The sequence below is a fragment of the Triticum urartu genome, chromosome 2A (assembly GCF_056163025.1).
Source record: "Triticum urartu cultivar PI428250 chromosome 2A, HENAU_Tu73, whole genome shotgun sequence".
In the NCBI taxonomy this organism is placed as follows: Eukaryota; Viridiplantae; Streptophyta; class Magnoliopsida; order Poales; family Poaceae; genus Triticum; species Triticum urartu.
Genome location: NC_141874.1, coordinates 512,083,502 through 512,094,262, shown reverse-complemented (window position 1 = coordinate 512,094,262; position 10,761 = coordinate 512,083,502).

Here is a 10,761-nt window from a genome sequence, read left to right as displayed (position 1 = left end):
TGTTGAGGTGGAAATCTAGTTTGGTATTTCCTGATGCCTCTCATCCCTATTGTTCTTAAGCACTCCTTTCTCTTCCTTTTTTGCTTGCTAAACAATGTAGTAGAAAAACTAAACATATACATGGATAAATTCATATGATATGAGATGCCCATTGTAAGATAGGCAGAGGAAGGGGAGATGAGCTAAGAGTAGTGCGCATGCGCACATAATGGAAGGCTAAACCATCGCTCCTTGTCTAACACTGGATGAGGCTTTGGTTTGAGTTTTCCTGATGTCTCCATGCCTATTGTTCTTTGGTGCTCCTTCCTCTTACTTTTGAATCACACAACATAAAAATATTTCATAATTAACATGATTTGGATGAAGTTCATACACCCTACATAACTGGAGGGTTATTTTCTATGTTTTTGGCATGCCTTAGTTGGAGAGAATAATGTTTGCCTTGATAACATCAGTTACAGAGTACAGGATTTATACATCAGAGAGGCGCAGTCATGCCCTACAAAATAGGCACACAGGCCCTGGCGTGATGCGATCCACAATTACAGGAGTGTACAACAATAATCCCGTTACAGCCTATACAAATATCTAACACCCCCCCTCAGCCGGAACTCCGTGTGCTAGGACGTTGAGGCTGCTCCTGAAGTCATGGAAGACTGGCGACGGCAGGCCTTTGGTGAAGAGATCGGCAAACTGAGAGGAAGAAGGGACATGCAGGACCCGGGCTTCGCCAAGTGCCACGCGATCACGGACTAAGTGCAGGTCGATCTCAACATGTTTAGTGCGTTGATGCTGAACGGGATTGCACGCAAGATAAGAGGCACTAATGTTATCACAATAGACTATTGTGGCACACCGAGGAGGATGCTTGAGCTCATAGAGGAGGTGACGGAGCCAACATGCCTTGGCAACACAATTAGCCACGCCATGGTACTCAGCTTCGGCGCTTGAGCGAGAAATGGTAGGATGTCGCTTGGAGGACCATGAAACAAGGTTGGACCCAAGAAACACGCAGAACCCCGAGGTCGAGCGACGCGTGTCCGGGCACCCTGCCCAATCGGCGTCGGTGTAAGAGACAAGGTCATGAGAATAGGATTTGTAGAACTGAAGGCCATAGTGCGAGGTGCCTTGCAAGTAGCGCAGAATCCTCTTGATGAGTTGCATGTGGGTGTCCCGAGGCTCATGCATGAACAAACACACTTGTTGGACAACATAAGCGATGTCCGGACGGGTGAGTGTGAGATATTGAAGCGCGCCGGCGAGACTACAATAGTGGGTAGGGTTGGAAAGAACAGCGCCGGCGGTAGAAGATACTTTGGAGCTAGTATCTATAGGGGTGGACACCGGTTTGCAATTTAACATCTTGGCTCGCTCTAAAATCTCCAAGGTATATTGTTGTTGGCAAAGAAAGAGACCCGAGGAGTTGGGGGTCACATTGATCGCAAGAAAATGATGTAGGGCACCCAAGTCGGTCATAGAGAATTCGGACTTGAGGGACCGAATGATGAGCTCTAAGGCGGTGGTGGAGTTGGCAGTGAGAATAATGTCGTCGACATAAACCAACAAATAAGCAATGGTGGAACCACGGTGTAGAATGAAGAGAGATGTGTCACTCTTGGAAGCTCGAAAGCCAAGAGAGAGCAAATATGATTGAAAGCGGAGAAACCAAGTACGGGGTGCTTGTTTGAGACCATAGAGAGACTTACGAAGAAGACAAACATGGTCCGGAAAGGAAGGATCGACAAAGCCCGCCGGTTGAGAGCAATACACCGTTTCATTGAGATCACCGTGCAATAAGGCATTCTTGACATCAAGTTGATGGATAGGCCAAGCTTGAGAGGTTGCAATACTGAGGACAACACGAATGGTTGCTGGTTTGACCACCGGACTGAAAGTTTCATCATAGTCCACACCCTCGCTTTGAGTGAAGCCACGCACCACCCAACGTGCTTTGTAGCGTGCCAAAGAGCCGCCCGTGTTGAACTTGTGGCAAAAACTCCATTTCCCCATGACCACATTGACACCTGCAGGCTTAGGCACCAAAGACCAAGTAGAGTTGTTCATTAAAGCGTTAAATTCATCTAACATAGCTTGTTGCCAATTGGGATCTTTGAGGGCAGATTTGTAGGTAGGAGGAAGTGGTGAGATAGCATGGGAGGTGGAGTCGACAAGGAACAAGCGCTTGGGCATGCAAAAACCGGACTTAGCGCGGGTGGCCATTGTATGATTATTTTTGGTAGGTGCAACGGGAATGGCACGAGGGGGAAGGCGTGGTAGCGGTGTAGTTGGTGGTGCGGAAGACGAGTAGGAGCTGGTGGGGCACACTGGTGAATGGGGCGAGCCAACAGGCGCGAAAGGCGAGGAGGATTCGAGGGAAGGTTCGGCGCTGCAGGATGGTGCGGAATCTGAGGAAGATTGCGGCAGGAGGGGACCGGGCGAAGTGCGCGGGCCAGGGGAGGGGGTGGCAGCGGTTGAGTGGGTGGTTGGGGAACGCGTGGAGGCCGCGGACGGGGTAGGCGAGTCGCGACGCGGCGAGTGGGGCGGGGAGGTAGGATCCGAGGGGATCGGGTGGGGCCCGGGCGTGTCGGGTGGAGGTGGGTAGGTTGCGGGATCTGAGATGACAGGGCGGGCAGGTGAGATCTGCTGGCTGGGATTTTCTGTGGACGTGGGGTTTTGTGACATGCATGTGGAGGACGGGGTATAAGGAAATACCGTTTCGTCAAAAATGACGTGCCTGGAAACGATCACACGGCGAGAGGTGAGATCATAACAACGATATCCCTTGTGTTCCAGGGGGTAGCCCAAGAAAATACAGCGAGCCGAGCGTGGCGATAATTTGTGATCGTTGGTGGCATATAGGTTAGGGAAACACAAACACCCAAAGACACGTAGATGATCATATGAGGGATGGGTGCCGTGGAGAAGAAAATATGGTGTGGAATTGTTGATGGCGCGGGAGGGCCTTCTGTTGAGAAGGTAGGTGGCGGTGTGGAAGGCTTCGACCCAGAATGGGGGTGTGAGATGGGCTTGGAAGAGAAGGGAGCGCACAATGTCATTGGTAGTGCGAATGAGACGTTCGGCTTTTCCATTTTGAGGCGATGTGTGAGGGCAGGAGAAGCGATAGGCAATGCCGTTGGAGGAGAATAAGGAGCGGAGAGAAGAGTTGATGAATTCGCCGCCGTTGTCACACTGCATGCTCTTGATCACCACGCCGAATTGGGTATGAACAAATGTAGAGAAACGTTGTAAGATGGTGGATGTGTCGGATTTATTGCGTAATGGAAAAGACCACGTGTAGTGAGTGTAATCATCAAGAATAACCAAGTAGTATTGAAAACCAGAAAAGCTTACAACAGGCGAGGTCCACAAGTCGCAATGAATTAAATCAAAGGGAGCGTAAGATTTATTAAGGGAAGAAGGGAAGGGAAGCCGGGGCCGCTGACCCATCTGACAGGCAGTACATGGAGCGTGTGGCGGCTTATTACAAGGGCTAAGAAAATCTTTAGCTAGGGAAGAAAAAGAGTGCGCGCCGGGGTGGCCAAGCCGACGATGCCAGATGTCCGACATGGAGGTGGTGGTGGTGAACGCAGCGGGCCACGGCGAGTTGTTGCCGAAGAGTGGGTAGAGGCCATCAAAGCTAGTGGAGATCAGGAGCACCTTCCGCGTTCGTAGGTCCTTCACAAGGAAACCAAATGGGTAAAATTCAATAGAGCAGAAATTATCGCGAGTGAATTGCCTAACGGAGATAAGATTTGGAACGATGGAGGGGGAAACAAGCACATTATGCAATTTAAAGGGAGAGGGGGGAGGGTAGTAGAACCAGAAGCAGTAATGGGAAGGGACCGTCCATTGCCAACAAGTACAGAAGATGGGGTAGAATGCTTTAAAGAAGAACTGGACGAGGTCAAGATACCTTGGTTGCCGGTGATGTGGGAGGAGGCGCCACTATCGAGGAACCAGTCGTTGGAGGGGGCGGCGTCGTGGTGACCGCCGTGGCTGTAGGCGGCGTTCAGCATGGCGAAGTGGTCCCATGAGGGCGGCGGAGGAGGATAGTACATCGCCGGCGGGTAGTGGGGCGCAGGAGTCGGTGGAGCCGAGTGCTGGACGGGGTAGGCCTGTGCATGGGAGTCCGAGCGCGGACGCCCGAGCGTGGACCGAGAACGCCCGCCGCGTTGGGAGGCACCCAGCCAGAGCGAGGAGCGGGAAGGGCCATCCCATAGGGCGCGAAGTAGCCGGTGAAGGGCGCCATGGGAGGACCCGCGGACTGGCCGCGCCCGCTGTAGTCGCCACGACCGCGGCCGCCGCGGCCACGACCACGCCCACGGCCGCGGTCACCACCTTCACCCGAGCGGTCGCCGCGGCCACGGGCAGGGGGGTGCGGCGACGGGCCCGTGGTGCGCTCATGGCCACGGTGACCGGAGCGGTCCCCGCAAGAACCACCGGTGCCCGAGCTGCTGCCAGTAGAAGAGCCCCCGTTCTGGAGGGCGAACACCAAGGCGCTTTCCTCAGCGGAGCGTTGCGCCATGGACTCCTCGGCCAGGGTGACGCGGGAGAGCACGACGTCGAATGGCAGCCCCTGATCACCGAGGACCACACGGATGGTGTCGAGGCGTTTGTCAAGACCGCGGAGGAATTGGGTTGTGAGATCAACCTCGGTGACGGTGTGCTCGATGTCGGCGAGACCATCGGTCAGGTGTTTCACGCGGCGGGCGTACTCCTGGTGTGACGCCCCAAGACCGGAGCTTCAGATGTCTTCCAGGGTTTCCGAGATTTCGTTGTGTGGTTTGTTTCGTCTGTTGCATTCATCTTTGCATCATGTGCATTGCATCATGTCATCATGCCATCATGTCATTCCTTTTCTTAACTCAACTAAATAAACCGTATGGATCTTCGATCCATTTAAACCGAGGGAATTCACACGGTGACTTCTCTTTATAACATACCCTCCCAATATTAGGGAGCTATATTAAATATTCCTTTATTTTGGAATTCACCTCAACACACTTGCAAAATAATTCCCCATGCCTTTGTCCCATGCATCATCTCCTTCTCCTTCCCTCCACTTCCTTCTTTTGGCAAGTGTCACGTTTCCTTCTCTTTTAATGTTCATCTTTGCCTCAATATTCTAACACCATGCACCTAGCCTCTCTGTCAAATTTCATCTCTTGAAATTGTTTTGGTTAGGGTTTAAAATGGTTCAAGTTTGAATTTAATTCAAACTTGAATTATTTTTACTTCCTTTAAAATCTCCATGTCGGCGAGACCATCGGTCAGGTGTTTCATGCGGCGGGCGTACTCCTGGACAGAGAGATCGCCCCGCTTAAGGTTGCAATATTGCCTGTTGAGGATCATGAACCGGGTGGCGCGGTTCGAGAGGAAGTAGTCATGGATCTTCTTCCAAAGGGCGAACGTGGTGGTGGCGCCGACGACATGGTCCACCATGGCATCAGAGAGAGTGGCGTAGATCCAAAGGGCAACATGGGCATCAAGTTCAAGATAGGCGGCATCGGCATTGGGTGGCGGGGGATGTTCGATGAGGTAAGAGACGCCGTAGCGAACGAGGACCATGATGAAGAACGACTTCCATTTGTGATAGTTGTGGTCAGCTGGGTTGAGAAGGAACTTGATGTGGTTGGTGATGTGGTCCCGGTAGATGGGGAGGAGAGACGCCGGAGAGGATGCCGGAGGAGGGGGCGCCGGAGCACTGGAGGAGAAGAGCGGGGCGAAGCGCGATCCAGAAGATGCGGAGGTGCCGGAGGAGTGCGTACCGAAGACGAAGGAGGGGGAGGAGGCCGCCGAAGTGGCGGAGGTGGTGTCAGCGGCGCTGGTGTCGGCGGAGGTGTGCGGCGCGGCCATGGAGATGTCCTGATGTCTGATACCAAGTTGGAAAGAATAATGTTTGCCTTGATAACATCAGTTACAGAGTACAAGATTTATACATCAGCGAGGCGTAGTCACGCCCTACAAAATAGACACGCAGGCCCTGGCGTGATGCAATCCACAATTACAGAAGTGTACAACAATAATCCCATTACAGCCTATACAAATATCTAACAACCTTAAATTCGTAGTAAGATAAGAGGACGACTTGCTAGCTAGTTTTTACTTATAATCTATTATTATAATTTATGTTTGAGATTCTACCAGCTGAACCAAAAACATGTTGCTCTGGATTATTCTGCAGATGATGTATATCATGCCAAGACAATTTTTATATCTGAAATATACATCTATATCTAGAAAAAAAATCATGTAGTCATAGAAACACACACTAGCACATTTTTAATTTAGCAAGATGAGACACACAATTTTAACACAAACAATGGTACATGAATTATATCAATGACGCACCACTAATGACCACTGAAGCTAAGAATAGGTACAAAAATAAGAGTGAGAGGGCCTTAGAGTAGTGGAAATGGAGGGAAAACATGGAGGGAATCCCAACTTCTCGGTTTTTACCTCTAGAGTTGGAGGCGAGAATTCATTTTTGTGTTTCCTGATGTCTCTCATTCCTATTACTCTTAAGCACAAATTCTTTTTCCTTTTCTCTTGCTTTGTATCTTTAGCGTAGAAACCAAATACTATATATGTACACATACTCGAAGTGAGATTAGAGAAGTGAGCAAGGAAGAGAGAGAGAAAGAGAGGCCCTAAGGGTATCTCCAACGGTAACCCGCAAAAAACTTTCCGCATCTATCTGCGGACAGGGGGACTAGTTCTCAGACATAGATGTAGGAGGCATCTATCCAACAGTAGCCGCATACGTCCGACCAATAATTCGAACCAACCGGGTGAAATTTGATCAAACCGGACGGTTTTCATTCGGTTTGAATATAATTTACATAAAAAGGTTGATATTTCGACCGTTTAACTAAAAATTAGAAAAAACTTAAACCCTATATCGGATGACCACCTCGTACGCGTGGCCACCCTGCCCTGTGGCACCGCCGTCTCTGTCGGTGCCGTCGACGATGGCGGTACGACGCCGGAGGGCTGCGGGAGCCTTGTCAAGCGGCTGACTGCCGCTCGCGGAGTGCCTGCCCGCCACTCCGCCTCCTGATGCGTCGTGCGGATTGCCGCCGCGGCCACTACCGACGTGGCCTTCAAAGCCCCGACGGTGGCCTTGCCGCGACCGGCATTGGCGGAGCAGTGCTAAGCGACCACTCCTTGCCGATCTTGGCGAGCTCGCCGTCAAGGCGGCAGCGACGCCTGACGGCCGTCTCCATGGTGGATACGGAGCGATCAAGCACCCACGCGGCGGTGAGGTCTGGGTCGTTGCGGACCCAGTCTGGTGCCACATCGCTCTTGCGAACGTGGAGCGGCGACTGGCATTGCGTCGATCGTACTGCTCGTGCTGCTGAGTCGTGCGCTTCGCCTCAGAGACGACGGACCTAGAGCCTGAGGGACCGCTAAGGTAGTGGAGCTGGCGTCTCCGTGCCTTCTTGATCGCGGGCGGCGGCTCCTCCTTGACGGCAAGACGGAGAGAACGGCACATCGATGCGGTCGTAGCAGCTGCGCGGCGGGGACGCAGGCTCGTCCTTGACGCGGCGTTCGATCTGGATGACGCGGTTCTGCCGGGGCGTGGCCGGCTCCTCCTTCACCGACAGGAGCATGGATGCTTGCTCGGTCTTGACATGGTGGCGCGACGGGGAGGCCGACTCCTCCTTCACGCGAGCCGGGATGGTGGCGACGACCCCATGTCACGGAGCGGCCGCTTCGTCATTAACCCGACCTGATAGATGAAATCTTCATCCGTTAGAGCGGCCTCCTTGAGGAGTTGGGGCGGTGCCTGTTCCTCCTCGTCACCGGAGGAGATGGCGATCTCCTCCTTGGTGGAGGAGCCGACCGCCATGGACGCTGACGGGCCCGGAGAGCGTCTGTGGCGGCACCAAGAACCCCAGGTGGAGGAGCTTTCTCCTACTCCGCTGGCCGGCACGGAGCACCACGACTTCGGCATTGCCGCAGCTTGGGTCGAAAAGGGGGAGGGAGGGGCTTGGGGCACAGAGACGGGGGAGGGGAGGGGGCCGGTGCTCGAGGGGGGAGGTGGTGCATCTCTGTGCAACTTCGGCGCACAAGTTAAATAGCCACGACAAGGACCAGGCGAAGGACCGGTCAGTAGCTTCAATGCGGCGCGGCGGCTGGAGTTGGTTCCTCGGGAAGCTGCGTCCGCATTAAAGCGGCGGCCGCCAAGAGATCGTGTCAGTCAGTGCCGCCCTCCCTCCCTCCGGTCATACCACGACATCAATGCTGGACTCCGCGTGCTCTGGGCCGGCATGAATGCGGCGCGGTAAGCGGCGCGTGCATCGGAAGGAAAGCATGGGAGGGGCGGGTGACGGGTTTTTGGTTGGCCAGGGTAGTCAGAAGCGGGCTTGGGATCGGTCCGGACTCCCGTAAACCTCCCCCTGTTTGTCTCTGGTTTGCGGAGAAATTGCGTCTGAACCGCTCCGCGGACCGATACAAGTCGGCATTGGATAACTTCCGCGGTACGGGAATGGCCTGCTACTCTGCCTTCATATCCGCATTGCCAGCGTCCCCCCACATCCTCCTCCTCCTCAACCTCCTCCTCGTCCTCCACCTGCTCCAACTCCTCCTCCGGATCCACTGCATCGGAGGTAGCCCCACGGCGATCCGGACTTCGCGTCTTGCCCGAATCTTCTCAAGGAGCTCAAGCTGGCGGTCTGGCGTCAGAAATGGCTCGCTCCTCACCGGGCGGCGTGGGGGCATAGCTACTAGGCGGACGGGTGGAGTGAAAAATGACGGCGGCAGCAGACATGCGGAGGAAAATGTGGATGGTAGGATTTCGGTGCCGCCGGTCGACTTAAATAGCCGGGCTAGGCACTACACGACCTGCCGGAGCGGTGCCACGCGGCGCCACCGGTTCGACAGAGGAGACGAGCTTCGGACCACCGGGTTTCCAGACGTTTTCGTGGCGGACCCCTTCGTCAGTCCGACGTGACGGGCATGCCCGGGCACTCCATATTCACCCCATATTTAAACTGGATATGAGGAGTGCCGGTCAGCCCGGACGTTTGAGGTCTGTTTAAGATATTCGTCTGAGTCGAGAAAACGTGACCGGACGGGATGGCCGAGCGTTTGAAGCTGGTTTGGAATGCCTGGCTGTAGATGCTTTAAGCTCGGTAGAGGTGGCCTAACATTTTGAGTGGAAGGAAACTGCTTCCGTGGAACGCCTCTAATATTTGTTTCTGCGCTAGTGTTTATACCACACATGCTCATATGTATATATCTACAAAATATATGTTAATATTCGTGTATTGATGCACATAATAGCAAGAAAATAATTTTCTGTATGATATTAAGGGGTTTAGGCAAATTATTTTCTTCATGAAACTATTAGATTTATAACATTGTGATATAATCCTTCCACTTTGTAAATATCTTGAGACACAGGAAGCCAACTAGAAGGTATTTACCTGGTCAATTTCGTTCCATAGACTATGGACGACTGTGCTTGCCGTACCAGGACTATGCACGACGCCCTTACGGATCGCACCTGGATTCGGGATACCACCGGCGTCCTCTCCGTGCATGTGTTGTCGCAGTTCCCTGTCCTCTTGGACTCCCTACGCTACAGCACGACGTCCCGGACCGTTTCATCTGGAAGTGGACTGACTCTGCCGCCTACTCCGCGCGCTCCACCTACCATCTCTTCTTCGCTCAATTGGAATGCTGGCGTACCTGGGCCCCGACGAAGTGCAAGATGCACGTATGGTTAGCCATGCAGCGGCGCATCTAGACCGCCGATCGGGTGTTGTGCCATGGCATGGAATCCCACGTGGCTTGTCCACTTTGTGATCAGGAAAATGAGACCGCAGATCATATCGCCGTTCAATCTTCAATGCACCCCGGTCGACAAAATCTGGTCCAGGGCTGTATATGCCAAGGACCCTATTCACATCCTTAACATCAAGCTAAAAAGAATTAAAACTCACTTCAAAGGATGGGGGTCTAACAAGTTTGGTAATGATAAGAGAAGAAAAGAAGATTTAAGGCTGGAGTTATCCTTATTAGAAGAGTTGGAGAAGGATGGCCCCTTGACTCCTGAAATGTATAGTAGAAAAATAGATATTAAATTTGAGCTCCATGAACTCCTTGTGAATGAGGAGATCTTTTGGTTACAACAATCACAGGGCGCTGACTGCTCAAAGGTGATCTTAATACTGATTATTTCCACAAGATTGCAAATGGGCGTTAAAGAAAAAAAATACTATGCATACGCTTAAATGTGGGGAGGTGGAGATTGAAGGCCCTGAGAACCTTATTTCTCATGCTACTGAATATTATAAAACTCTGGCCCTGCTCCAGGTAACCAATTCCATATGAATCCTGATATATGGAATTGTGATGAAAAACTCAATGATGAAGATAATGATGATCTAACTAGAGAATTCTCTAAGGACGAAGTGAAAGGCACTCTTTTTGCAATGGAGACCAATAGGGCTCCTGGGCCAGACAATATACCTGCAGAGTTTTACCAACACTGTTGGGGCATTATCAAAAAATGATATCATGCAACTGTTTGTGCGCACGCGGGGGCGCTTGATGTTCAACGCCTCAGCTATTGGATTATAACCCCGTTACCCAAAGTATCAGGGAATATTCAGCAATTTCTCCCAATATGTCTCCTTAGATGCCCATATAAGCTCATCACAATGGTTTTGGACTGTAGAGTAGAGAAATATGCTGATAAACTCATCAACCCTACTCAAAATGCCTTTGTCAAAAGCAGAAATGTTCTGG